Source organism: Corvus cornix, chromosome 27 (genome assembly GCF_000738735.6).
Source record: "Corvus cornix cornix isolate S_Up_H32 chromosome 27, ASM73873v5, whole genome shotgun sequence".
Classification (NCBI taxonomy): domain Eukaryota; kingdom Metazoa; phylum Chordata; class Aves; order Passeriformes; family Corvidae; genus Corvus; species Corvus cornix.
The window spans coordinates 4,281,989-4,309,554 of NC_046355.1; the positions used below are offsets into that span (position 1 = coordinate 4,281,989).

The 27,566-nt window shown below is 48.0% G+C and overlaps 1 protein-coding gene across 1 annotated transcript in view; it reads left to right on the top strand.

The window, feature by feature from the left end:
• The window catches only part of EIF4G3 (eukaryotic translation initiation factor 4 gamma 3), a 142,021-nt gene that overhangs the window by 30,782 nt on the left and 83,673 nt on the right, over window positions 1-27,566 (top strand). The window contains 2 exon segments of the mRNA XM_039565796.1: window positions 10,822-10,897; window positions 18,953-19,096. The gene's annotated coding sequence lies outside the window, so the exon portion shown is untranslated.

The following is a 27,566-nucleotide window of genomic DNA, read 5'->3' on the forward strand; positions in this document are numbered from 1 at the left end:
GGAAGTTGTGTCGTAAGGAGGGAACAGCTTAAAAGCTGATTTCATCAGGAGCTGTAGTGATGGGATGAGGAGTTACGGGTTCAAACTGAAAGAGGAGAAATTTAGGTTAGATAAATAGAAGAAATTCCTCCCTGTGAGGGTGGTGTGGCCCTGGCACAGGTTGCCCAGAGAAGCTGTGGCTGCCCCATCCCTGGAAGTGTCCAAGGCCAGGTTGGATGGGGCTTGGAGCAACCTGGGATAGTGGAAGGTGTCCCTGCCCGTGGCATGGAGTGGGACTGGATGATCTTTAAGGTCCCTTCCAACCCAAACCATTCTATGATTTCCTTTCCCATCCTTGTCCTGCTGCTTTGGAAGCCTCAATGGTTTCTTGACCCACAGACTTCCCAGACAGCTGGAAGTGGGTTCTCCAAGAACAGTCACCCCAGTTGTGGTAGCAGGGTGACAAATACCTTCCCTAGGGTATGTTGGATGTGATTTATTCCCACACTTGGCTGGTGCCTGGGAACGTGTAGGTCTCCTGAAACAACAACAGGGAGAGGCAGGTTTTCTTTCCCTGCTTTTATATACCTGTGAATCACCTGTAAATGTGCATTTACATGTTGTAGGATCCTTACAAACACACTCTGAGTACTCTGGCCCTGTGTTTTGATCACTTGGTACTTGTTTTAAGAAATAAGGAAATGATGTCTTGGTGTAGACCTTAAGATGACAAACAAAAAACCAGGTTTGCCTTTAATATGTGGATGTAAAGAGCAGCAGCACCAAAATCCTTCATTCCCACACCTTGGCTCTCTCCTTGGGCAGAAAGCTGAGAGCAGCACAGCTCCAGCAGAGATCTGGAGTCATTTAATGGAATTTTAGGAGACATAGCCCTTTATCACATGGCATGAGCCCAGCTTCCAGGCATTGCCCTGCCTGGGACTTTTGGGCTCTGTTTTTGGGGCCAAGCTGTTCTGAGCTGGCTGGGTGTGCGTGCTGCTGGTGTAACACAGCTCTGCTTCCAATTCTTTGGGTGCATTTTGGAGTACAGGCCTCATCTGGAATATCTCCGTGGGTTGTTGGCCCACCAAAGTCCTCCCTAACTTAGAGTCGATTCTCCAGAACTCAGCTGGAGTCTCCAGGGCTCACCTTGTTAAGCCTTTTTTCCCCACCTCAATATTTTGGGCTGTTTATAAGGTGCCTGGCCTGGAGTTCTGGCTATAGATCCGTGAGGAATCGGAGCAGGAGGGACTGTTGGAAGACAAATGGGGCTGCTCCAGGTTCCTGAGCGTTGCCTGTTTCCTGCAGCCTAATGGGAGTTTCAATTAACATGGGCAAGTACAATCATAAATAACCCTCCTAAAATTAAGTGGAATTTTAGGGCTACATCGGTACTTTCCCCATGATGCCGTTGCCTCTCCGTGGCAATGCCATGATTTCCAGCTGAAGGGAGCTGATGAGATGTATTGACTTTTTCATCTCTTAGAAGAGTCCATATATTTTGAGAATAAAATGTGAATTGAAAAAATTTGGAAGTGGCCGGTGTTTTATGGAGGGAAGAGGACAAGTCAGCTGGTGAGAAGTTGTCTGTAGCTGAGCAAGAGATGCTCTCCTGGCGCACTGTTCACCTTGTTACTTGAGCTGGCACAGGCACGACCCAGCGAGCCTCTGTGGCTTTTTTTTTGGTAATTACTAATATTTCACAGCTTGGTTCAAACCTGGATTTAACCTTATTCAGGCTGTGCTGTGAAAACCCACTTCTGGGAGTGTTAAAAATACACCTCAAAGTTCACAGTTACAGAAATATTCCGTGCATCGCCTCCAGACCCGTCCCCCACCCACCAACACCCCGCTTCAAGGAAAATCCCAGCAGGATTAGCAGGGTTTAGACACAGTTTCTTCCACCCCAAACAACCTTTCCAGGTCTCAGCTGAAAACAGCCAGTTTGCCTCCATGCTGAGGTTGCACTGGAGGGAGACAGAGACGAACTAACAAAATCAGGTTGCCCTTAGAAACCCATTTGTATTGGGCAGAAGGATTGATTTGGGGTTTGTGGCGTTTGCTGGGGCCCAGGTCTTGCCGGCCCCCGGAGCCGCGCCGGGAGGAGCCGTGCGGGGTGAGGCCAGGTCTGGGGTGATTTATTGTGGGTGAGCTGTCTCAGTGCTGGTTAATTCAGAGATGCAAAACTGAGCCTGGAAGTAATGAGCTCTGGCTAATTAGGTGCTTGTCTGCAGGTGGAACTATTGCAGCTGGTGCTCCCAATATTGCTGGTCTGTATTTGGAAGCATCATGGAATCAGTGGGATGCTGGGAATACAGATCATTTGCAACAAAGGGTTTTTTTTCTGTTATCTTCCCCCTAGCCCCCAGCTTTCCTCTGGCATTCCCGTTTGGCTTGACTGTGAGATTATCATATGTGGACCAAAGTCGGAAGGGAAAGGATGAGGGGAAAGGGGCTTTTTATACAGACAGATACTGACAGGACAAAGAGGAATGGCCTCCCACTGCCAGAGGGCAGGGATTGATGGGATACTGGGCAGAAACTCTTCCCTGTGAGGGTGGGGAGGCCCTGGCACAGGGTGCCCAGAGCAGCTGTAGCTGCCCCTGGATCCCTGGAAGTGTCCAAGGCTAGGCTGGATGGGGCTTGGAGCAGCCTGGGATAGTGGAAGGTGTCCCTGCCCATGGCACAGGGTGGGACTGGATGGGCTTTGAGGACCCTCAGAACCCAAATCAGTCTGGGATCCTGGGATATTTTGTGGAATGGAGATTTAAGAGGATGTGAGTTGGAGGATTCGGAGACGTGCTCGGGTACAAACAGGACGTGTGCTGTGGCTGTGGCTGCTGCAGTGGCTGCTCGGGCAGAAGGGCTGGGGATGTGCCAGGTGGGCTCTTCGGCCGCGCTGTCGAACGTGCCAACGCCCGCATCCGCAGAGTCCCAAAACATGTCGGGACTCCCGAAGGGAGAGGAGCTGGAATCTGAATAGCAGCAGGATGCTGGGGGAAGGAGAGGGACAGCATGCTGTTCAGTGAGCATTTGAAGGTCACATTTTCCTTTCAAGCTGCAATTTTCAGCCCTGGAAAGCTTGTCTTCTGACAGGCATTGAGGTTCATTGGGATTTGTGTGCCCCTTTTCTTTGGGAAACTCTCCCTGTTCCCATTCAGCTCCGTGCAAGCACAGCTCAGGGGACATTGTGTGGCAGACAGCAGGGAAAGGCAGTGTTTGGGATTATTTGGAAGCTGATGCTGAGATTAATGATACATAATTAGGTAAAAAGCTCAAGATGTATTTCGAGGCAAATTTTGTTAGGAAGAGAGTGCTCATTTAGAGCATGGCATAAGCTGGGATAAGCAGGGAAAGCCTCACTGTAACATTTGGATCCAGACAGAGCTTGGGGAGGATGGTTTAATGAGGAGCACTTAATGCAGAGGGATGGACAGGATGATAACTTCCAGTTATCATCTCAGAGTTCATCTGGGGAGCAAAGAACAGGTCCTGCAGTCGGGGATTTTGAACGAGGCAATAAAGGAGTGGTGAAACATCAACAATATTTATGTAGGTGCATTTCTAGTACAAAAGGAGAAGATAAATACCTTATTTAAGGTTTTGTTCCAAGTATAAAATAGCCCATAAACAAGAACTTAAAAGAGAATTCAGTGATGCAGTTTAATACACAAAATACATGAAGGATTAAAGAGGTTGTTTGTAGAAACACTTCATTGATCCACTTTCAATTTATATGTCTGATAAATGGCTGTTGGGCTGTGAACATTGACTACACATGTGGCACTAAGGAGCTTTATACTGGGCCATAAAATGTTGAAACAAGCTTATTAATGTCTTTTGCCATCGGATCCTTCTGGGGATAAGTTGTTTGGAAAGTGGTGGACCCTGGAGGTTTGCTTCTCTTCACAGGAATGATGTACTGCTCTTTTAGAAATCTCAGTACTTTTAAACCATGAACCCCATTTTTGCCACTTCGCAAACACTTTTTATTGTGTTCCTCTGTTTTTAAAACATTTGACTTGCCAGAAACAGTCCTTAGATCAGAATTAAGTATTGGTGTAAAGCTGCCGTGGGCTTTTAAGGAATTCCTCACCTGCAGCTCTTAATACATTCCTGAGTGCTCATGCCAGCAAAAAGTTGTATTTTATTTTTCCCTGGTATAATAACAATAAACACCGAGCACTGAAGCACCAGTGCTCCACTGGGGCTTGACCTGTGGTATAGTCAGGGCTCGGAATTGTGCTTTGTTTTGACATCCCATCACGTTGTGCAAGAGCAGTTGCATCCAGCTGACAAAACGGAGGTAAAAGCACTCTTTTCATACAGAGGCCACCTCATTCCTTTGAGACTCAGCCAAAAGGGCTGATCCCCTTGTCAGGAATCCACCAGCAAAAAAACCCCCTGAACAGACAAGAAACCCCACCCAAACACACCCTGAAAAGAAACATGATCTCTGCAAGGATGGGAGATGGCATATGTCATTGGATGGAGGAAGGGAAAGGGTTAGAGAGGGTCAGCATTTTATTAGGTGGGGTCTTTAAATGTTTTCCAAGGTCCTTGAATTATGTTGGTCTTGATTTTTGTAATATTAATTGTCTGTCATCTGTTATGAGCAAGAGCGGCTCAGCTGTGAAGGGTCAGGGTGCTCAAGTCCTGTAAGAGCTGAAAACGTGTAGGTGACAGGGAATGGGGGAAATCAGTGTGGGCCTCTGTAATTAGGGGCTGGATTCTGCAGATACACAGGAGGATTGAATTATGGTCACCCCGGCAACATCAGTCCTGCCTTTCTCTAGGTTTGGAGTTACTTGCTTTGTAACCTGACTTTTATTTTTCCTTGGAAGAAGTCAGTTTGGTTGTCATATTTCAGCATGGAGAGATGACAACACTGTTTTGATCTTATATATTTTAATTTTTCCCATGTGATGTGTCACTTGGTGGAGTTCGCTTTGGGATTTTGTTATTGTTTTGTTTTTTAAAGGCTGTAGTTTGCTTTGCCAGCATTCCTTCCTCGGGCTTCTGAAATGTGATCTGTCGAAAGAGGAATCGGTTTTGAAGGGAAAATTGATTGCTGAAGTAGTTGCTAAGTAAAGGGGTTCGTGGTGCTGTATTTGGGAGTAGCAAGATGAAAGCTGAGGGGAAACAAGCTGCAAAATTTCCTGCTGAGGAGTTTGTGCTGTGATTTAATTCTCCTTCTGATAGGGAGCACTGATGCTTTCTGAGCTCCTCGTTCATTGCCGTGCAGCTTTCCAACCACTCCATGCTGTGGGGGAGTTCATCTTTTTCCCTTATCCTTTCCTTTATAAGCTTGGCTTGATTATTATCCCCTATCAACTTGCTAAGAAGAGCATGATGCTGCCTCCCATCCCTTTTCCGCTGCACGCACAGCACAAAAATCGGGGAAGCAGCGAGATTTCAGTGGCATTGAAGTGTTTGGGTACCAAACCCCACCGAGACCTTGCTAAGTCCCCTCTTGTGCTGCCTCTTTAAGAGCTCAAGCTCTGCCTGCGCGGGGATGGGCAGGAAGAGCTCAGGAGCCAGCCTGGCGTGGCACGGATGGGATGTGGCTGTGATGGGATGTGGCTGTGATGGGATGTGGCTGTGATGGGATGTGGCTGTGATAGGATGTGGCTGTGATGGGATGTGGCCGTGGGCTTTGCTGATGGATGCCGGGACAGGACGCGGCTCACTGCCAGAGCTCTCTGGGATCTCACTGCCAGAGCTCTCTGGGATCTCACTGCCAGAGCTCTCTGGGATCTCACTGCCAGAGCTCTCTGGGATCTCACTGCCAGAGCTCTCTAAGATCTCACTGCCAGAGCTCTCCGGGATCTCACTGCCAGAGCTGTCCGGGATCTCACTGCCAGCACTGCCAGCTCTCCGGGATCTCACTGCCAGAGCTCTCCAGGATCTCACTGACAGCTCTCTGGGATCTCACTGACAGCTTTCTGGGATCTCACTGACAGCTCTCTAGGATCTCACTGCCAGAGCTCTCTGGGTTCTCACTGCTGGAGCTCCCTGGATCTCGCTGCTGGAGCTCTCTAGAGCTCACTGCCAGGTAGGACCGAGCACGCAGAACAAAAGGCTTCGCCCCACGAGTGGAGGACAGTGGAGCTGGGAAGGATGGGGTGATGCCGGGGAAGTTCCAGGTGCTATGACTGGCAGAGCTTTTCCCTTTGAACCTTTTCAGAGCTGTCCGGTTTCCCAGCTGGCTCAATGAAGTGTTTCTGCTGTTGGGATGTTCACCTCCTGCATTTTAATTGCATGGTGAATAGAGAAGAGGCTGCAGAGGAGAAACACGCTCCTGTAAAGCTCCCTGCCATCACATCCCTGCATGCTTGGAGGGGTTTTATAGATTCCTTGCTCCAAAAAGCTGAAAGAAATGCTCAAATTTGATGTGGTTTCTTGCCCTTCTGTAATCTTGCTTGACGCTTTTTCCTTGGCTTTTTTAATGCACAGTTTTGGTACAAGCAGGGACACGTGTGGGGATTATATAACCCTGGGGAAGCCGGTGGGAGACTGGCTCCGTTTCTGGGCAGGGATGAAAATCAGGAGTTCTGGAATGGTTTGGTGTGAGGTGTTTGCATAGGCGCCCGTGGGTACCGTGGGTGTTCTTACTCCTGGGAAACAGCACTTCCTTGGAGCTGTGAGCTGGAAGGGGAGGAGAGGCCAGCGATGCTTGGGGTAAAATGGTTGCTAGTTGTTGAAATGAGCTTAGGTGAGAAGCACCATTCGAGGGAAAATGAATCCATTTTGGGAGAAAATGGAATAATGTTCTTTCTTTCTGCCTCCAATCTCGGTGGAGCAGAGAAACCTGTACAAATTCCTGCTGAAGGGCTGATTTTGGTGTGTGTTCCCAGGTCATTCATGGCTGTAACAGCACACAGAAATCTCGTAGAATTGCAGTTTTGTAGTATGACTGGAACAAGCAGAGAAGTGTGATATAAGGAGGAGATTTCTGCAAGGAATTCCTGCTGTCATTTTGCTCAGCATTTGGCAGTGTCACTGATTGCTCCAGCAGCTCCAGGCTGGATTTTTTTTTTCTTAATCGCTTTACAGAGCAGTCACATATTCCCCTCTCCTCAGAGTGTGGCTGTGGCTCTCTACTTAACAGAGATCCTCCTCTTTTTAGGGAGATTTTTGGTTTCCAGAAAAATTCTGTTTGGTTTCCAGCTGGCATTCCTTCTCCCACTGGGTCTATAATAGCTCCCGAAATTCCCCAGCTTGTAATCACTGCTGCAGCCAGATGGGGACTAGGTGGAACTCCCACTGCATCTGTGCCTGCCTTTATGAATCTGCCAGAAGTGTCTCACTTAGGTGAGATTTTGAATATATATTTCATGAGTTAATGAGCCCTGAACAGCGACGAGGAGAATCCAGCGCTGGTACTGCCAGGGTTGCCATCCTTCTCCTGGATCCTGGCATGATGCTGATGGAGCAGGGAGAGCTCTAAGGAGTCGTTCAGCCTGACATGAGCAAAGCAGAGGCTGCAGTTCCACTTTACCACCTTGATGGTACTTTAAGAGGTTCTCCTTGGATTCAAGAGGGTCTCTTTGCTCCTGCTCTTCTGCTTCATTGCTCTCCTCGTCTTTTCTCCCTGTGGAAGGAGCTCTGAAAACTGTGTGAGGTTTGGATTATCTTTGCTTTTCCCCCCTTCCCTCTCCCTTCCCACCCTCCTGGATCATTTCAGAGCATAGTTGCACTAGTCGGTGATGAGGGTGGCAAGGATATAGGGGAGGAGGAGGGGGGAGGAAGAGGGAGGGCACAGGATGCTCCTGGATTGATCTCAGCATGGCAGGGTAGTAACACTAAACAGCTGTCTGAGTTACTCAGTGCATCCTGGCGTTCCTGGCTGTGGTGAATCCAGTGCTGCAGTGGGGCTGGGCTGGCTGGACTTCAACTTCTGCACTTGCCTGGGTGTGCTGAGGAACCTGAGGGCAGCGATCCCAAGGCTTGTGCTGCATTTGGGGATGTGCAGCCCCGGTGGCACCAAAATCTCTGTGTGAGAGCAGATGAGTGAGTGCCCTGGGGTGGTGTGGGTGTGGATGGGATGGGATGATGCTGCTGGATGAGGTTCTGCTTCCCACCTGCCTGCCCTGACCCGTTCATCTCCCTTGGTGGAGTATCCGTGCTGTCACTTAACCCATTCCTAGGAAAAGAGCCTCATTAGCACAAGTCATGATGAATTTTGCTGTCACCCTGGCTTGCTCCTCCCACAGTTACAGCAGCTGCTACCCCAGGACAGACTCCTGTGGCAGGGAGAGGGAAGGTGGTGGTTTCCACTGGGGAGCAGGAACGAGCTCCAAGAGGCTTGCTGGGAGCCAGAAGCCTTTCCACTTGCTCAGCTCCTCTCAGGGAAGCAGGAACCTTTCCACTTGCCCAGCTTCTTGCAGAGAGTCAGTCTATGGATGCCACAAGTTGGATGCTGGAAATAATCAATTTCTCCAACCTTTATTTCATTAAGGCTTACTAGAATTTAAGGCATTTTGTTCCTATCAGTGTTGTGGCCAGGTAAAGTCCTTTGGAAAAAAGGATTTTAAAAAGGTTTCTTTTGGATCTGATGAGAATCATCCCTTCCTAGGAGAGATCTTAAACAGTGACTCCAAACTCTGCAAATCCGTCAGAACTGCTCCTTCCTTCAGGCAGCTCTTCCTGGGTGCAAAAAGAGCGGTTGCTCTGCTCAAAGGAGATTATTTCCTCCTGACTTATATAAGTTCTAAAATAAGAAAATAAATCCCAACCTTGTCAAGGATGAAACTGTTTTTCCAAACTCAGGAATGATCCCTTTTGAAGCAGCGATTGCTTCAATGAATTGTCAGGAGTGCCTGGAGATGGGAAATCTCAGCTGTGACACAAGGGGGGCAGCTCCGTCCTGGGCCTCGGGCTGTCATCCCTGTCATAGGGATGTTCTGGGGGAGAGGGAATGGTGCTACAGCAGGAAATTGGAGTTTTCATTCCATCTTCCAGTGTGTTTTTAATCCTTCTCTCCCAGATTTTGGCTTTTTTGTTGTTATTTTCCAAAACTCGGGGGTGAGTGCAAGATCCTTGGGGTGAAGGCTGGGAGTGGCTCTGTTGAAGTTTGTGATAAATCTTGCTGTTGTTTGGCTGAGTCAGGGTTTTAAATCCTGTCTGTTTGTTAAAAACCTCTCTGTTTATCGAACGACACCACTCGGGCCTGAGCTGGCAGATGTGCAAAGTGCAGATGAGCTTTAGACCCTGCAAACAAATTCCTGCCCTCATTAAAAAAAAGGCAAAAAGAGACACAGGGTGAATGGGCACCAGCCTGGGCACCAGCGGGGCCGGATCCTGTTCCTGGTCTCCTGTCCTGGAGCTGGCCGTGGGCTGTCCCCTGTCACCTGCCAGGGTGACAGGCCAGGACCTCCCTGCAAAGGTGGTGCTAAGGTCAGGGCTGGGCTCTTCCCAGTGTAATCCCATCAAGCAGCTTTTTATTGTGTCTGCTGCTCAAACATTGAATATATAACAAAACTTAGAAGTTTTAGAGCAATTTCTGAGCCTGTTTGGTGAGCAGGAGCTTTTTAGTGATGAGTTCAGAGCCAGAGTAGAGCGAGATTGTAAATTTAATTCTGTCTCTGTGTTTCTGATGCTGTAAATTTGCCTCACCACTGCTGGAGGAGGAGCTGATCCAGCTGGGATGTGCTGTGAGCAGTCGGCAGGGGCAGAGCAGGTGGTGTCTGAATAGTCCTTACTTCAGCCTTAACATCTGGTGCATTTTAAGGGGAATAGTTGGGATTGTGGAGCTTGGGAGGGCTGTCGAGTTGTGTCAGCATTGGCAGGGTCTGTCCTGTCACTGATGTTGGTCCCTGCAAAGCTTTGGGCAGCAGCATTTATTTGGAGATCAAACTTGGGGTGCAAAGAGTCTCTTGAAATTTCAACTCAAACTAATCTGGGCTCAGAATTTAACTCAGCAATGTGTTTTTCCTTGTTAGAACAAAACCAAGAAGTGTTTTCGTGACTTTATTTTCTTTTTGAGTTATCCCACTGTGTTAACATGTGAGGTCTGTGTCTTTCCATGTGTGCAAGAGCCTCAGTCAATCCAGCTGTTCTCATGTCCCATGACATTTTGATGTGTAAAATGTAAACAGCAGGAAGGTGAAATCTGATTGTGGCATTTAGGAAAATTTTTCAGCATTTAGGAAAATTTCCATGGGCGTTGGGTATTGCCTAGGTCTGTGTGAGGCTGCACGGTGTTACCCAAGTCAGGCTTTTTTATTCTTTTGGATCCCTGCATCCCCCTGTTTCATTCCACAGGTAAACCAGATTCTGTTGTGGGGTATTTTTGTGCATAGTTTTTTCCCCTTCCCACCCTCCCCCGGATTTCCACAATACCTTTACAATTAAGAAAACTCTTGCAATTTGCCTTCAAGTCACCCTGCAGCAGCTCCTCAAAACCTCCCATCCCTCTGATAGCCCTTTCTTTTGGTGGGTGGATGAGGAAAGGAGTCACTGGGTGAAGAGAGGCAAACAAGGCAACAATTCCAGCAGGATTCCTGCGTGGTTAGCAAAACAGGAGCTGCCATTGTCTGGCGGTGCCCTGCTGATCCGCAGGGTTTGTCCCGCTGAATGCCGAGGCCTTGTGGCTTCTGGGATTTTTCCCTTACTCTTTCAAATAAAAGCAGAGGTGGGGGATGCTCCTGACAGGCCCAAGGTTTTGTGGATTATTCGGCGACGAGCTTGCGTTGGTTCCCTCGCTGCGTGTGCGAGAACAGCTGCCTTTGGAGCCACGGGAGATCCCGAGGGGTCGGAGGGTCCCGGGGGTGCCCCTGGGTGTGCCCCTGAACACAGCCCTGCCTTCCACGCTGCTTTCCTTGACTTGCTGTGTTGCAGAATCCCCCGAGGTCCTGTCCAGCAGCCCCTCGAGGATCGGATCTTCACTCCGACCGTCTCGGCTGTGTACAGCACTGTGAGTATCTGCCGGGCTGGGACTGCGCGCGGAGACCAGGTGGGTGTGCAAAAACCCCATGTAGTTAGAAACTCTGCAGTCACAAATGATGCAGTGGGGAAAATGCCTCTTCTTTCTGCCTTGTGAAAGAAATGGTGCTCAAAAAGACCCTTCTGGTTGCATGTGAGTAGGAAAAGAAGGGGGGACCTTCTGGCTCTCCACAACTCTCTGACAGGAGGATGCAGCCAGGGGGAAGTCAGGCTCTGCTCCCAGGAAACAAGGGACAGGACAAGGGGACACAGCCTCAAGTTGTGCCAAGGGAGGTTCACGTTGGATATTGGAAAAATCTCTTCATTGAAAGGGTGGTCAGACATTGGCACAGGCTGCCCAGGGCAGTGGTGGAGTCGCATCCCTGGAACTGTTCAAAAGATAGTGTGGATGTGGCACCTGGGGACAGGGCTTGGGTGGGCATTGGGATTTTGGTCAAACATTGGACTTGATCTTGGAGGTCTTTTCCACCCTTAATAATTCTATGATTTTATGAAGAACCTTTTTTGTTGCATGGGAGCAGGAAGAGAAGAAATCTTTGGAGGACTTGTGGGTCCATTGCTATTTTTAAGTGTTTCTAGTTTTATTTAGCATATTGAGAGTGGGTTTTCCTAACAGTATCACTGCAATGACAGTGTTTTGGCCATATTTTCACTCTGGTGACTCCATCTCCTTCCTTTTCCCTGCCTCGCAAAGATTGATTTTTTTGTGTATTAGGGGCTTCACATTTCTAATACCTTCTTATCAGAAAAATAATCAAGAAAGATTTGTTTTCACATGGAACATTCTACTGCACAGAGGAAGAAATGTTTGGTAGTAGATTGAATATTTGGGATAGGTGCCCTTGGCTCGCTGTGCTTGATGTTTGCTAATGTATAATATTGATTATTGTAGAAATTTGGCTTAGAAACAGCCATGTTTATTTGTGAACACAATAGTCTTTTCCTTTTATTCATTTCTTTTTTTCCAATGGCAATAGCTGGAAGCCTAGGGTTATTTATAAGCTTTGCTAAATCAGCACAGCCCTGGGAAAGTCATATTTTGCTTTTCTGGTTGGGATAGTGCAAATATTTTTGATGCCAAAAAACCCTGCTTTTAAGCTGCTCTTTTAATTATTTGGAAAACAGGAGGAAAAGCTGTAGATGGGATAAATTCAGTATATTTTATGCAGGAACATAAGCTGCTTATAGAAAAACATAAGCTGCTGTGCAAGGTTTTCTCCTTCTCTGTTAGCAGGAGTGACTGGGGATGGGGTTCTCGGCCCTGGCTCCCTGGGGGCTGGAGCACCTCTTGCCCAGAGCAGCCGTGGCTGCCCCTGGATCCCTGGAAGTGCCCAAGGCCAGGCTGGGCAGGGGTTGGAGCAACCTGGGACAGTGGAAGGTGTCCCTGCCCATGGCAGGGGTGGAATGGGATGAGGATGATTAAAGTTCCTCCCAATCCAAACCATTCCATGATGATTCAGTGATGATGCTGGTATTTAGCTTTTCCCTTTTTTGGGTTGTAGAGGAGTTTTGTGATCCCTCCTCTGCTGCGGCTGTCAGGGGTGCTAAGCTGAGCTTTGGGCAGGATTAAGGGTAAAAGTGCTGCCAAGTGCCCATTGGGCCTGGAAATGCAGCAGCTCAGGTGGCTGTAGTGGCAGAAGGACTCGGGTGTGGCCGTGGGTGGTCTGGTGGCCAGGGAGCCATGGATTCCCATCCAGGTGAGTTGGAATGGTTGGATGCAGCTCTGACAAGGGTTGAAGATTCCGAGGTTTGTGGCGTTGACTGCAGTGAATCAACAAACCCGAGCTGCAGGCTTTGTGCTCCTGCTGTTCTCAATAAATGGTATATAAATGTTTGTGTGAAAAAGGCAAAACCAAAGGAACAAATCCGGAAGAAATCCTTCCCTGAGGGTGGGGAGGCCCTGGCACAGGGTTCCCAGAGCAGCTGTGGCTGCTCCGTCCCTGGGAGTCCCCAAGGCCAGGTTGGACAGGGCTTGGAGCAACCTGGAATAGTGGGAGGTGTTCCTGCCCATGGAACAAGGTGAGCTTTAAGGGCCCTTCCAGCCCAAACCATTCTGTGAACATAAATGTACAAACACTTATAATAAATAATTCAGTTTATATTATCTTTCATATACCCCGTACAACACTTAAAAAACACTTTAAAAATATCTGAATTCCTTTAAAAGAAGGTTATTTTTTTCAATTCTTTCCTCCCAAGTTATAGTGCAGATGCCTGTGGGGAAAATATGACTGTAAAAATTTAAATTAATGTAAAATAGAAAAGTAACTGTGAAGAATGACCCAAAATAGCTTTTCAGTGTGGAAAAATATCACTCCTTGCTATGTTACAGGAATAGAAGACAGGGCTGGGAGTATCTCAGTTCCAGGATTTGAGAATGCACAAGTTTGAGAGAAAATTTCATGTTTTGGGGAAAGGAGAGAAATTTCTCAGCTGGGTTCCTTTCAGGCTTCAATTTGAAGCCCCAGGCGGATTTCAGATTCAGAGGGAGTCCAGAGAAAAATGAATTGGGATGGAAAAAGCACATGATGGGAGGGCCTTGACAAATTCATTCATGAAAGGTCTCAGAGGTTTCTTACACAAAGGAACAGCACCACGCGTTTAAGGCCTGGGTTTGCATTAAACAGTCATTTTTTGTTTGGTGAATTTGGTATAGTTTGTCCAGATTTTACAAAAATCCCCTGATTTAAGGTGAGGAAGAGCACTGTGAAATCACAGAATCATGAAGGTTGGGAAAGACCTCCAAGATCTTCAAGTCCAACCTCCAAGTCCCTCCTCAGTACCCAGGGGCTGCTTTTTCCCTTCGGCGTTTTATTCCCTTGCACGTGCTCTGTGGGATTCCACATGGGTTATGGATCCTCATTCCCAAAGATACGTGTTTTTCAGAGCATGGCTGGTTTGGGAAGAGGTCTGGGGTCTGTAACCACCCTGTGGTGACTCTGAGCCATGTTGTTCCTGTACATCGTGCATGGGATGGGAGGAGAAATTGTTTGAGATATGAACAACCCACAGATGAACCCCCAATTTTTAGTTATATAAAGATGAAAAATAATTCAATTACCCCTTCCATGCCTTCCCACATGCATTATCTGGACCTTGGTTGCACATTCCAGAGCTCTTTTTCTCTTCCCACAGCTACAAAAGTGGGAATGGAAAATCATGTGGCTTCCACTGTGAGCCCCAATAATAAAACTGAATCTGAGGAACAAGTTTTGCTGTAGGGCAGAGGTAGGAGGTGAGGAAGAGGCCAAGTGGGATGAAGTTTGTCTGAGAATTTGGAGATGCTCAAAATTCACGACAAGGCTTTGGTAAAACCTCTTTATCAAGGAAATGGTACTGGTATTAAACTGAAACCCACCTAAATTAATCATAAATCATATTTATTTATTTATTTATTGTGACATCTTATACTGGGTGGGTTGTTGGTTTGGGTTTTTTAATAAATAAATCCAGCAGTAGAATTATTTTAAAGCAAACTACAGTTGGAAATAATTATTTCAATGAACTAATCTTGTAATAATTTTCCCTCATCAATAATGGTGAATGCTCTATTGCAGAGCTACATTTGGACATAAAGATTTGGGGGTTGTCCTGTAAGCAGCTTCTTACAGGAATCCTCTGCACTGCAAGAAATGAGGGTCATTACTCGTGTGGCCTCTGCAAGATCCCAAACTGCAGAGTTCGGAAGGGGCATAAGAATGAAATTCTGTTTCTGTTGTAAATCATTTCAAGAGGGTTTTTTGGGTTGGAGTTTCTTTGAAAGACATAGACCTCTAATAGGAGGGGAACTGCGCAAAAGGTGACTGTAAATCCCACCTGCCACCCCTGTCCTGTGCCCAGGGGAATGGGGCAGGTTGTATGGAAAATGAGATTAATGAGCAGAAGCAGATGTGCTCTTCAAATTCAGCACGAGGCACAACTCTGGAATTGGATAAGAAGAATAATGGTGTTCATGGACATCCAGTTTTTGCACAAATAACTGGTTTTGGCAGGTTATGGTGGAGGTTTGTAACTGCCTTAGTAACATGGTGTGATTGGAAGTGCTGAAGCTTGGACCAACACTACTCTGAAATGTTTATGAAAGTTTTTTTGTAAGCTGAGGAGCAACACTGAGGCCACGAGCAACCTGGTCTAGTGGAAGGTATTCCTACCCACGGCATGGGATGAGTTAAAGGTCCCTTCCAACCCAAACCATTCCATGATTCTGTGAGTGACTTCTGGATGTGAACCAGTTAGGAGTGAGTGATAACAAGGTGTGTTTGTGAGGGGAGAAGTCGCTTGGTCAGGTGCAGCCTGGAGCAGAGTCCATGTGGCGGGGCTGGATCCAACACTCGTTGAAGCCATCGCTGTTAATTGCTGTCCCCCCATGTCCCTTCAGAGCAGGTACCAACTCCTGTCAGGGTGCCCGGCTCACACCAGCTGGGGGCAAAGAAGGTAATGGGGAAGTGAGGTGCTGAAGAACCCGCTTGTCCCAAATTTTCAAGGACTAAGGGTTGACTCCATCATTCACTCTTGGGGTGTTTAGTTGGTTTCTGTCCCGGGGCGCCCAGTGGCCCCCCTGAGTGTTTCACACCCAGCAGAGGTTCCGTGATTCGCCTTCATGTCCTTTAAAGGGATCTTCCTGCAGTGAAGAGAATCCTGTAAAAAAGGGATTAGGGAGGATTAGCTGCTCCAGCCACCCTGTGCTTAAAGGAAGGATCTGGGTCAGGAGGCCGACGCGGTCCCTGCCTGGCTGCTGTGGAGGCTGTGGAATGTGCAAGAGGGAAGCTCAGTTCCTCATCCTGTTCCAGCCTAGAATCATGGAATGGTTTGGAAGGGTCTTAAAGCCCATCCAGAGCCACCCCTGCCATGGACAGGGACTCCTTCCACTATCTCAGGTTGCTCCAAGCCCCGTCCAGCCTGGCCTTGGACACTTCCAGGGATCCAGGGGCAGCCACAGCTTCTTAAGTACCTGAAACCAGGGACTTGGATGGGGGAAAGGGTAATCCCTAACTTGTAAAAGATGCAAACCCAAAAGATGTAAAAGATCTCAGAAAGAAAAGCAAGAATCCCAGACTGAGGTTTTATTTCGTATTTCATTACCTGCTTCCTTTAAAATACAGGATTAAGGCTTCTGGAAAACTAAAATTAGCCTCTTGCTACTCAGGGAAAATAGAAAGTGATGCTCTAGCAAATTAATATGTAATTTTGTGCATCCATTTTTAGGAGAACAATTTAATCTGTAGATTTAAGGAGGATATTTACTTCCATAGTCATCTCAGACCATTTAAGAAACAGCAAACCGCACCCTGGGCTCTGTGGGGGCAGACACCCCAGGAGTGATGAGCTTAGACAGTCCCTACCTCATTGATTTGTTAAAAATTACTGAGAAAACATAAAAATTCAGCAAGTTTGTCTTCCTTTACTACCTGTTTACATTAAAATCAGTATCTTGTAATTCAGTTTATTTGTAAATACTTTGTTGTAGGAAGAGGAAGGTGTAGAAACACCAACGTTGCTGTAGCTGCTGAGAAAGGCTCTCTGTGCTTTTCCTTCTGCTGGAACAAACACCAGTCCAAGCTAGACTTGGCTAACCTTAGGAGGTCCTGGAAGATCAGTGGTAGGCTCCTATGGGATACTCTCCAAGTGTGCTGTTGCCAAACCGTCAAGCTGGTACAATTTTATAATTGTTCTGCTGCCTTTGTTAGGCTTTCAAGCCAATTTTAGTGGGTCCAGACCTGTGTCTGTCATGTGTCTGCTGCACTGCACGAGGGTATCTCATGGACAGTCATTCAAGCAGCTGCAGTTTTCCTCTCAGTTCAGCTTCCAGATTTCAGATCCAATCACAAGAGCATTCCTTGATGTCTTTTATTAACCTCCAACTTAGGTTGTTTTCCCCAAGGTGGTGCTGGAGTCGCCATCCCTGGAAGCGTTCACAAGGTGTGGGGATGTGGCACTTGGGAACATGGTTCAGGGGTGGACCTGGCAGTGCTGGCTTAATGGTTGAACTCTATGATCTTGGAGGGCTTTCCAAGGTTAGTGTTTCTGGGATTCTATTCCATGGTTCTGTTTGCATGTTACAATTTCTGAGGAGGGGGACTGCTGGATGCTGTCCTAACCTGGAGTATTGGTGGTGCCCCTGTCCCCATTGTCAAAGCCCTGGGTGCTGTTGGATCAGAGGATTTTGGATGGCTCCAGCATTAGCTGGAGCAGTGTTTGCACTGGTTAGAGTAGGGAGGTGAAAACTGGCAGTGGTTGAAGTCCCACTGCTATCACAAAATAACCTCTATTTTCCCCCAAGAAGTGACGTTCACAGAGAATCCTGGTGAGGAGCATGGGCACAACCTGCCTCTGGGGCTGTTGATCGGAATGATTTCCTTGTATTTTGGGTTGCCTTTGCTTCCTCCCCCGCCCTGACTGCATTTTTTGATGTCCATCATGATCCATAGTCGCTTCTAAGCACTGAGTGCTGCACAGCTGATGTGACAACTCTCTCAGGGTTGACACAGGAGTCGTGGAAGAGACTTTAATTTTCTCAGGGATGGGCTGTGGAAGGTTTTATGGAGGTCTCTGTTAGGCTGGCTCTGATTCAGCCGAGGCTGCGTGCGCACACCTGCCAAGAGAGATCAGCCCAAAAAAAAGATGATTCATCCCTGGCAAAGGGAAGGATCCAGTTGGGGACAGAGGATGATCACAGGTTCTGTGACTGACCCACCCTTTCCTCTGATGAGCACTTGGGGGCTGTAAATCTTCCCACAATGAAGGGTCCTGGCCCATTCCCAAGCCCGGAGCTGTTGCACGTTGTGATTTCTTGGGATTTCGGTGCTGGCGCAGCTGCTGTGGTGGTTTAGGAACTGTAACGACAGGCGTGGACACTCTGAGTGCAATAAAGTGACTTGGAAAAAGCATTTAAGTGGTGAACTCCGTGACTTCTGCTCTCTGGGAGCTTGGAGCTAATGCTCCATTAAAGCAGCCAGGAATTTCCTTCTGCCCTCTTTACCCTGCTAGGGACAGTCATGCACACGTTGGCCTGCACGGTGCCATGACCTGTGGGCTTCGGGTGCCTTTAGCTCAGACAGAGGAATGTTAGATGGGATATTGGGAGGAAATCCTTCCCTGTGAGGGTGCTGAGCCCCTGGCACAGGGTGCCCAGAGCCGCTGTGGCTGCCCCTGGATCCCTGGCAGTGCCCAAGGCCAGGCTGGACATTGGGGCTTGGAGCAGCCTGGGACAGTGGGAGGAGTCCCTGTCCATGTCAGGGGTGGGACTGGATGGGCTTTAAGGTCCCTTCCAACCCAAACCATTCCATGATTAAGTGGTGCTTCTCAGCAAACAAATAAATGAGAAAAGGTCAGTGAGAAGCAAATGCCAAATTTCAGTAGTGTGAGTTTTAACCCAATATGCCAAAATTTGATTGTGTTGAACTGCTGGTGGTGTCACCCAATAGTTATGTGACTCTTTTTTTCTTTGATTCTCCTTTTTTTACTATAGCCACTCTATAAAATTATTTAAAACAGTTCCATCATAGAGATAGTACAGTGGAGCAAATATTTGTGTGCCATGGAAACATTTTTCTAATGTTTTGTTTAATGTGTTTTGTTGAGTATTTTTAATAGAAGCTGAGAAAGGAGATAAACATATGCAAGAATTGCTTTGCTATTTTATTCCTTGCTTGTGGCAAGCCCTGCAGATACCACGGACTCTCTGCAGCCCTTTATTTTTCCTTTTTGGAGGGGAATATGCAAATTTCCCCCTTACTTTGTTGGTGGTAATGTGTATCCCCTTGCAAAATCCCAGTATTTTTGATATGGCTTCTCATGGAGAGATCAGAAGGTCCCAGGCCAGAAGGCAGAGGGATCCAACACATTTCCACCAGTGACTCCAGCTGGTGCTCTGATTTTTTGATCCTTCCACGTTTTCCTAAATTGCCTAAATAGTTAAATAACTTGTGCAGTGTTTCACTTAGATAAATACATATTATTTTAACTCTCTAGATATGTACAGTGGAGTCTCTGCAGACTGATTACTAATGTAATGTTTTACTAACAGTTTATCTCCACACAGGTAACACAAGTAGCAAGACAACCGGGTCCTCCTGCCCCATCCCCTTACACTGCACATGAAATAAATAAGGGACACCCAAATCTTGCTGCAACGCCACCGGGACATGCATCGTCCCCTGGGCTCTCACAGGTAAGACCTGGCGTTGGAGCAGAGCATTCCCAGCCTCCCCCTTTTCCTCTTGTCCCATTCTCAGCTTCTCTGCTCAGCAATTAACTGAGTTGTGTTGTCTGTGACCAGTGTAGAAATAAAGTGGATAAAGGGTGTGGCTTGAACCTTGCAGCACTTAGATTAGCACACCAATTAAATACAAGTTTATTAGACATTAGTTCCTTGTGGAGTCTGTAACAGAAACTAAAAGCAACTTGAAAAATTAGAGAAAATAATCATTGATGAGGAGGAATGTGTTTTGCTGCTGGATCAGGCAGTTTGGGGCATGACCTGACTCCCACACCCTAAAAGTGCCCTCTGTCATCCGTCAGGGATTTTCCATGGGGCGTTTTGTACAAGGTGGTGCAGTTTGGTAATTCTAAGAAATGGGTCAGGAAAATGAGTTGCACAAATGATTGCTCATAAAAGAGATGAGACAAAGGGCTGGTTACAGAAAAGTCCAGAACAAGAGATAAATGGGAGTTAGAATAAGAATGGAGAAATAGTTTAGTGAGATACGTGGAATGAATTGGTCTCTTTGTAGCCTCTATTAGATAAATATTCTGCAGGGCTGACTTGAGAGTGGAGAAGCTTAATCTGAAAAAGGAGGGGGCAAAAGAGGCAGGTAATAGGGTGAGAAAAAAAGAGAGATAAAAGATACTGAGGTGGGGAAAGTGGGATGTGTAAAGAATGAGGTGTGAGATGGAGGAAAGCCTGATGTTCCCTTTGCTCTTGATTAATTTCTACTTGCGTGGATCAAGCAGGAAGGCCTGAGCAGGTCAGCTGTTAAGGAGAGTGGGTTTGTTATGAGCAGGGGGTGCAGGATGAGAGGCCGAGGGTGGGTTGGGAATGAGGAGGTGATGGGGAGAACCTCGAGTGGATCCAAGCTCCCCTGCCAGCCTCTGAAATGTTAAACTGCAGCTGACCTTCCAGCCAGGGAGATGCCTGGAAAGAGGTCATGGAAGGAGCACTTCACCTGAATGATGCACGTTTTAGATAAAACATGACGGGGAAAGTGGAAACTTGTGGTTGTGTTTGTGAATGTGCAGATGCTCATCCTCCATGGAGTGGGGAATGAGAGGCTGAAGTGTCTCCTGCAGGCATTAGTGGTGTTGGAGCTGTTCCTTGCACTCCTGCTGCATGGCTGTTGGAAGTAAAGGCTCTGGGCTGAGGACTGAGGCTCACAGAACAGGGAGGGCACAGCAGGGTTGCAGAGCAAACCTTCAGATGCTGCCTGGCTTTTGTCATGGATCAAGACATTCCTTCCTGGTAAACCTCACCAACACAGGGAAGCTACTCGTGTGGCAGAGGAGAGGGGAAGAAGAGAACATTCTGGGCAGCCTCTTTATTCTAATCAAGGGATTTCTTTTCTTCCCTTAATATTTTCCTGTTGAGTCAGTGCATCCATAGCAAGTGGGCTCTGTGCCAAATCTCCAGCCAGCTGGAAAATGCTGCTTTCCTGTTCCTCTGGCTCTTGGAAGTGAGGGTCAGCTTGTGTCCCTGCCGTACTGCTGGAGTGACCTCAGAGCCTCTGTGGCAGCTGAGGGCCCTCAGGGGCTCCGGAGGGTGCTCCCACTCTGTGGAGCCAGCCGTTGTGTGCTGAGGGACAGGGAGGAGCAGCAAGATCAGGGTTATGAGGCAGATGAAGCTTCAGGCACTGTGGGCTTTGGGGCCAGAGAGGACTGGGGTCTGCAGAGCTTTTCCCCAGGTGATTCGTGCCAAGGTGGGATTCGGCAGTGGAGCAGCACAAATGGTTCCTGCTCGTCCCCAGCTGGTGTCGGCACTGCTGGGGCTCCTCTCAGGAGCCCTTTCCTTTGGGTGAAGGTTGGGTGGTGATGCCAGGTTGGACAGGTCTTGGAGCAGCCTGGTCTGGTGGAAGGCGTCCCTGCCCGTGGAACAAGCTGATCCAACCCAAACCGTTCTGGGATTCTGCAAAGAACCAAAAATGCAGGTGCTTGCACTTGGGACACCAGAAAGGCTTGAAAAGGGATCAAAGCCTTCCACAACAACCTGTCCCCAGGGAAAGTTTCCTGTACCCCTGAACTATTAGAGATTTGAGTAAATTTAAATTCTGAATATTCTTCTGTGCATCTCACTTGGACCCCTGTCAGGAGTTGAGTTTCTGTGTTATGTCATGGTAAGAAGTTCGCAAGCTAAGTGGAGATTTGGGTGGAAGTTTAGCCTGTTCATTGCCTCTGTGATTTGTCTCCCATGGGTTTCACACCCTGGTGCTTGTGTTAAGAATGAGGTGAGTGGAAGTTTCCTCTTTCCACACTTCTTGTAGTTTGTGAATTTCCATTGTGGTTTCGTTTGTTTGCTTTCTTCTAGAAAGCGATGAGAGAGTAATTTTTGAATAATTTTGTCTGATTCTTGGACACCTTAAATCCTACTGTTTACCTTTAGAGATAAAGGGACCACGGCTGACATGGGATTCGGATGAATGCATTATTATTAATTCCTTTAACAGCAATAAACCACTTCACAAATATCTGTATTTTACCCACCCACACTGCATTGATGATTGAACATTGAACAAGGGTTGTCTTTGCCTTTGTCCAGGTATGCCTAACGTAGCGAGGGGGTGTTGTGCATGAAAGGTAGGGACAAGACCACTTTGTTTGAATTAGAGTCTGATTAAGGGTCATTGATTTCTCCATCAGACCCTGAGTTAATGAATACTCATAAGAGTGAGTCTTTCCGAGGTAGGGACTGCTCTTGAGGCAGTAGTGAGTGGTTAATGTTTTAGGCTTTGGATGTCATTTGGTACTAAATGGAATTTGGGCAGAGGTAGAATGTGTCACTGCTGGTGTGGGCACATTGCTCTGGTTGCTCTCTGGGCTCAGCAGAGTCGCTGCTTGCTGTTACCCAGGAGGGATCTCAGCATCTCCTCAGGCTCAAGAGTTTCTGGAAGTGGGGATGTCACAGAATCATGGAGTGTCCTGAGCTGGAAGGGACCCACAAGGATCATCCAGTCCAATCCCTGGCCCTGCACAGACACCCCAACAACCCCACCCTGGGCACCCCTGGAAGCGCTGCCCAAACGCTCCTGGAGCTCTGGCAGCCTCGGGGCCATGCCCATTCCCTGGGGAGCCTGGGCAGTGCTCAGCACCCTCTGGGGGAAGAACCTTTCCCTGATATCCAACCTAAACCCTCCCCTGACACAGCTCCAGCCGTTCCCTGGGTCCTGTCCTGGTCACAGAGCAGAGCTCAGAGCTGCCCCTTGGGAGGAGCTGCAGCCCCCAGTGAGGGCGCCCCTCAGGCTCCTCTTCTCCAGGCTGAACACACCAAGTGCCCTCAGCTGCTCCTCATGTGGCCCCTCCAGACCCTTCGCGCTCACCCTTGCCAGGAGCCAAGCTCCGAAGGAGAGCGAGGGTTAACAAATGCTTTGGTTCCACGAGTGACCCCTCACTCTCCTGGCTGCTCCAGAGCTGCCTGTCCCAGCACGTCTGAGGGCTGGGAGATGAGGTAATACCTTGAATTCTAGTAAGTGATAAAAGGAATTGCTGTGCCTTACCAGAGCTCCGGGAGCTGGAGCAGTTCATTGTAAGTTGTGTGTGGTGAGATGATGGCATCGTGCTGAGTGGTCTGAAAGGGAGAGTTTGGGAACCAGGGATCAGGGAATGTGTGGGGTATTTAACCTGAGAAGTCAGGTGCAAGTGAACCTTGTGCCTTTGTTTGCTTTCCTTTTGCTTTATTTAAACAGACAGAAGCAGCTGGTGCTGTGGTTGGGTGGCCCTTTCTCTCACTCCTCCACCTTTTCTATCTGACGTAGCCCAAACGAGCACGGCTCCCTGTTCCGCTTCCTCTGAGAGCTTTCCTGACGGATGCCCCCCGGCACTCTGCTGCCCTTCAGGATGAGTTTGTGCAGCACAGTGAGGAGATCTTGGCAGCTGTGTGGAGCTGTCCCACAGCCCCATCTTTGCAGCAGGAGGCAGCGTCTCTGCTTCCCAAATTCCAGGGCCTTGAAATCATAGTGCTGCTCCCGGGAATGTGCTGAACTCTGGCGCAGGGGAATGCACAGCACATGCTGCCGCAGCGATGTGTATGGCCAGATGTGGCCCCAAGTACATAAAATTTCATATTCCTGTTGGGTTTTGCATGTTTTTCCCTCGTTCTGACAGGGAGAGGAGGGGCATGGCCCCTCTGCCTCCTCTCCTGGCTTGAGGCTGCAGAAGGGGCTGGTTTGACGCAATTCCCTTTCTCAGTGTGCAGAGGAAAGGAGAAGCCATTGGAAAAGGAGCAGAGCAGGTTATCCCCTGTAATCCAGGGCCTGGATTGACAGTCGGTCACCATCCTGTGATGGATGGGAGAATCCAGAGCAGGCCGAGAGCATTCCCAGAGCCCTTAACAGAGAGCAGCTGAAGCGCTGCAAGTCTGCCCCACTCCAGCTGTGCCTTACACCGATGGATGGGGCAGCCGTGGTAGGATGGGGTAATGGGAAAGGGAAGCACTTCCAGAGTAGCTAGGCTGGGAGCCGCAGGAAAGAGCTTCCCTTTGTCCATGGAGAGAACAGAGGAGGAGAGGGTTCCTCCAGAGGCAGCGTGCAGAGCTCAGGGCACCAGGAGAAGACAGTTCCATCCCTCTTTCCATCCCTCTCGTGACCTGGGAGTGTTTTGGAGGATCCCAAGGAACAAGTGCAGTGGGTTCTGGCATGTGAGGGTGAGTGGTTTGGAAAAGACTCGTGGCTTTCTCTGCCTCAGCTTTGGAACTGCGGGCTCCAGTGGGATGCTGAGGGATTCTTTTAGTCCAGGCCCACAGTTTGGAAGCACCAAGCGACCACACTTGGAGCAAATTGCCAGGAATTTCCTCTGTAATCAGGGAAAGCTTCAGCCCTCATTAAGAACACGCTGTGCACTGAGCAGATCGGCACTGCCTGCCCACGGCTGCCTCTTGGAATGGGCTGGAATGCTGGAGCGCCTGGGGAGCAGAGGATCCCACAGCACTGATGGGGACCTTCCTCTGGAGCTGTTGTAGCTGTAGACATCCCTCACCTGCTCCTAAAAAGGTTGAGATACTCCCAAGTGAACAAAAGTGCAAGAGGGCTGAATTCTCTGGATCTTGGTGCACGGAGACCTTGACTTTTAGGTGGCTGATTTAAATCCAGAACAGATTGTACCAGCTGAAACTTGTTACCATCTGGTTCTGTGCCTGAAGTGAAGAGAGTTTTGTGGTCTCATTCTGGTCCTCAAAAATGTCACCATCGTTAAATTAGTGTTTGTAATAGCAGGGAGACATTCCTTGGTACCTTCAGGTCTGGGAATGTGTGCCAGGAAGCAAATCTGCCTGCCATCTGTGGCATGTTTACTAGGCAATCCCCAAGCCCCTCTTTTATGATCTTGGATCCTTTCTACAGGAGCTGGAATAATCCTGTTAGAACCATGATGTTTATTCGATGCTTCCATCTTCTGTAGCCCAATTTGAGATGCTTTTAATAAAGGGATGTTTATTAAGGGGTCGGAACAGAAGGAGGGATGTAATTTAATTGTAACCTCACCCTTACTGGTATTGTGTGGTCAGTCAGGTGTCCTGGGACGTGGGGAGTGTTACTCCTTGTTCTCTCTTCGTGTTGGAGGCAGCTGCCTTTGGAGTCTGGTTGCTACATGTCAAATTTATCTTCCCCCAAATTCTGGTGACCAGGGACAGGACTGAGGGAGCAGCTGGAGCTGTGCCAGGGGGGTTTAGGTTGGATATCAGGAAAGGTTCTTCCCCCAGAGGGTGCTGAGCACTGCCCAGGCTCCCCAGGGAATGGGCACGGCCCCGAGGCTGCCAGAGCTCCAGGAGCGTTTGGGCAGCGCTGCCAGGGGTGCCCAGGGTGGGGTTGTTGGGGTGTCTGTGTAGGGCCAGGGGCTGGACTGGATGATCCTTGTGGATCCCTTCCAGCTCCGTGATTCCTCATTATTTGGGTCCACACGTGGTTTGCTAGGACGAAATAGTTGGCATAAAATCAGATAATAAACCTCCAATGCCCCTGGATCACCAGGGGCTCCCAGTTTTATTGTCTCATTCAGATAAACCCTCTGTCCATAATTTTCTGAGGTCAAGAGCACCGTTGTGCATCCTGTGATCTGAGCTGGTCTCTAAGCTTTGCAGGGAACTCTTCCCCCAGAGAACTTCTCTGTGTAGGAACCTCCTTGTGTAAGGTGCAGTTATAGCCAATTCCCTGCTGCTTAAAACCACCCAGAGTGGTAACTTGTCCTGTAACTCGTATGGTTGTCAGTCAGGATATTTATTCATGGTGTAGACAAAGAATGAAAGATTAAACTCTCCTTATATAAATGAAGAAGTTGGTGCTGGACCAGATGAGGGGAAATGTTGCCTGTTTGTGCTGCTCCTCCAAGCAGCATATTCCAGTTTCTTGGATCTTCTGTCCATTCCACATAATGAGAATAAAGCAAATTTAAACAACTCCTGATAGTATTTTGTGAACAAGAAACCTGCCTAAATAACCAGGTTAATGTGTAGTAATGGAATTTTTTTCTGACCAGTCAAGAGTTTGACCTCTCGTCCTTCTCACTTCTTTCCTTGTGCTTCCTTGTACATCCAGGTCAGGCTTCATCCCAGCACATTGCCAATGCATTTTGCTAATTCCAGGCTTGCAGGAATATGTGACTGCAGGTGGAGATTTGAAACTGCGAGTTATTTAATAGCTGATAAATCCAGAAGTGTAATCTTCTTTTGGCCTTTGTGTTCAAGACCTGCTGGAAGTGCAGCTGAACCCGCTGGTTCGTAATAGGATTAGGAGGTTTTTGATTGGGTTAATAATGCTGGGAATATTTCCTCCTAGAATGTATTTCATTATTTTTGGTTCATTACTGTGCTTTTTACCTCATTAAGTTAAATCTGGGCAAATCTGGCTGGAAACATCAAACATGTCTTGTGTCTCGGTGCCTTTGGGCTTCAGGGTGCCTTTGTGTGGGGATGCTCGGCTTCATGGGTGTCTTCTAATTTGGAAGAGCATCCGGGTGTAAGAGCTGCAGGAAGGGAGAGTTGGGAAGGCATAATGTAGCTTCAAATGCTGATTAACACTATTAATTTTAATTATTTAACCTTGGAAGCAGTTGGCTTTCATAGGGCGCAATGTAGGAGGGATGTATGAATTAGTTTTAGTATTTGTGCACTTAAGAAGGACTAGAAAGAGCCTTTAATTCTTTTTTTTTCTAGCAAGGAAAGGAGAGAAAGGAAAACCCATTACAATTTTATCATATACATGTGCAAAGAAAAGATTACAGCACAAATATTGAGTCTAGTTAGGACTGGGTCTGGCTTTAGACCCACCCCATATCTGCCTCATAGAATCCTATCATAGAATCCCAGGATGGTTTGAGTTGGAAAGGACTTTAATCTCGTCCTGTCCCACCCCTGCCATGGGCAGGGACACCCTCCACTGTCCCAGCCTGCTTCAAGCCCCATCCAGCCTGGCCTCGGACACTTCCAGGGATCCAGGGACAGCCACAGCTGCTCTGGGCACCCTGTGCCAGGGCCTGCCCACACTCCCAAGGAAGAATTCCATCCCAATATCCCATCTGACCCTTCCCTCTGGCAGCGGGAAGCCATTCCCCCTTGTCCTGGCACTCCAGGGGGTGTATTGTAAAAAATTCCTGCTCTGAGAGGTGTGTTTAATCCTTCTCCAAGTGGTCTGGTTTGCCCAGTGGGGAGAGAGTTTCTCTACTGCTGCTTGAGCTTTTCCTCCCAGGAGTAGCCGTGACCTGGCTCCGAGTGTTCCCTGGCCCTTCCACCCCGTGCAAGTGCAGGGATTGGGAAAGGGAAAGCTCTCAGTGGGTGTCTTGGCCACACGGCACATCCTGGCTGCGTGTGCGAGCGGAAGCGGCTTTGTTTGGCGTGTGAGATTATTTGGAATCAAAAGCACTTTTAAACTTGCCAGTAACTTGGTTTGGGGGGGGGGGAATGAAACAGCATTTTTAGTAGAAAATCAAACTTCTCTGTGGATGTTTAAAAATTCTCCAGGTCCCTTTCTTCAGTACCCTTCCGTGTGCATTTTCTGTTCTCACAGTCATGTGCCGTGGGCTTTATTTTGGTGCTTTTCAGACTTTGCCACTTGTTGAACCACATTTTTATTCATAATATAACAATACGAGGCAATTTGCCATTTTCTTACATTTAATAATTTCAATTCTGGAATTCCTTCTGTAATAGTACCTTCTGTTCCATGCAATTTAATGGATGTTTTCTTGCATGCTCCAGAAAATACACAGTTTTTAAACAAACACCATGTGTTCCATAAAGCACCAGAGTCAGCACAAAAGTCAGTGCTTTACACAGTTTGCGTTTTGTAAGCACAGAGGGCATGAAATATCCCTGCAGCCAGAGAAATCAGGGAGATGGAGCCCTGGAGTTACTGGAACCCACCGTTAGCTGTTGTGTCAGACTGGGAAACAGAGGAATAACCTCTGGGGCTGTTTAACCTGCAGCAGGGACAGCCACATTCCAGAGG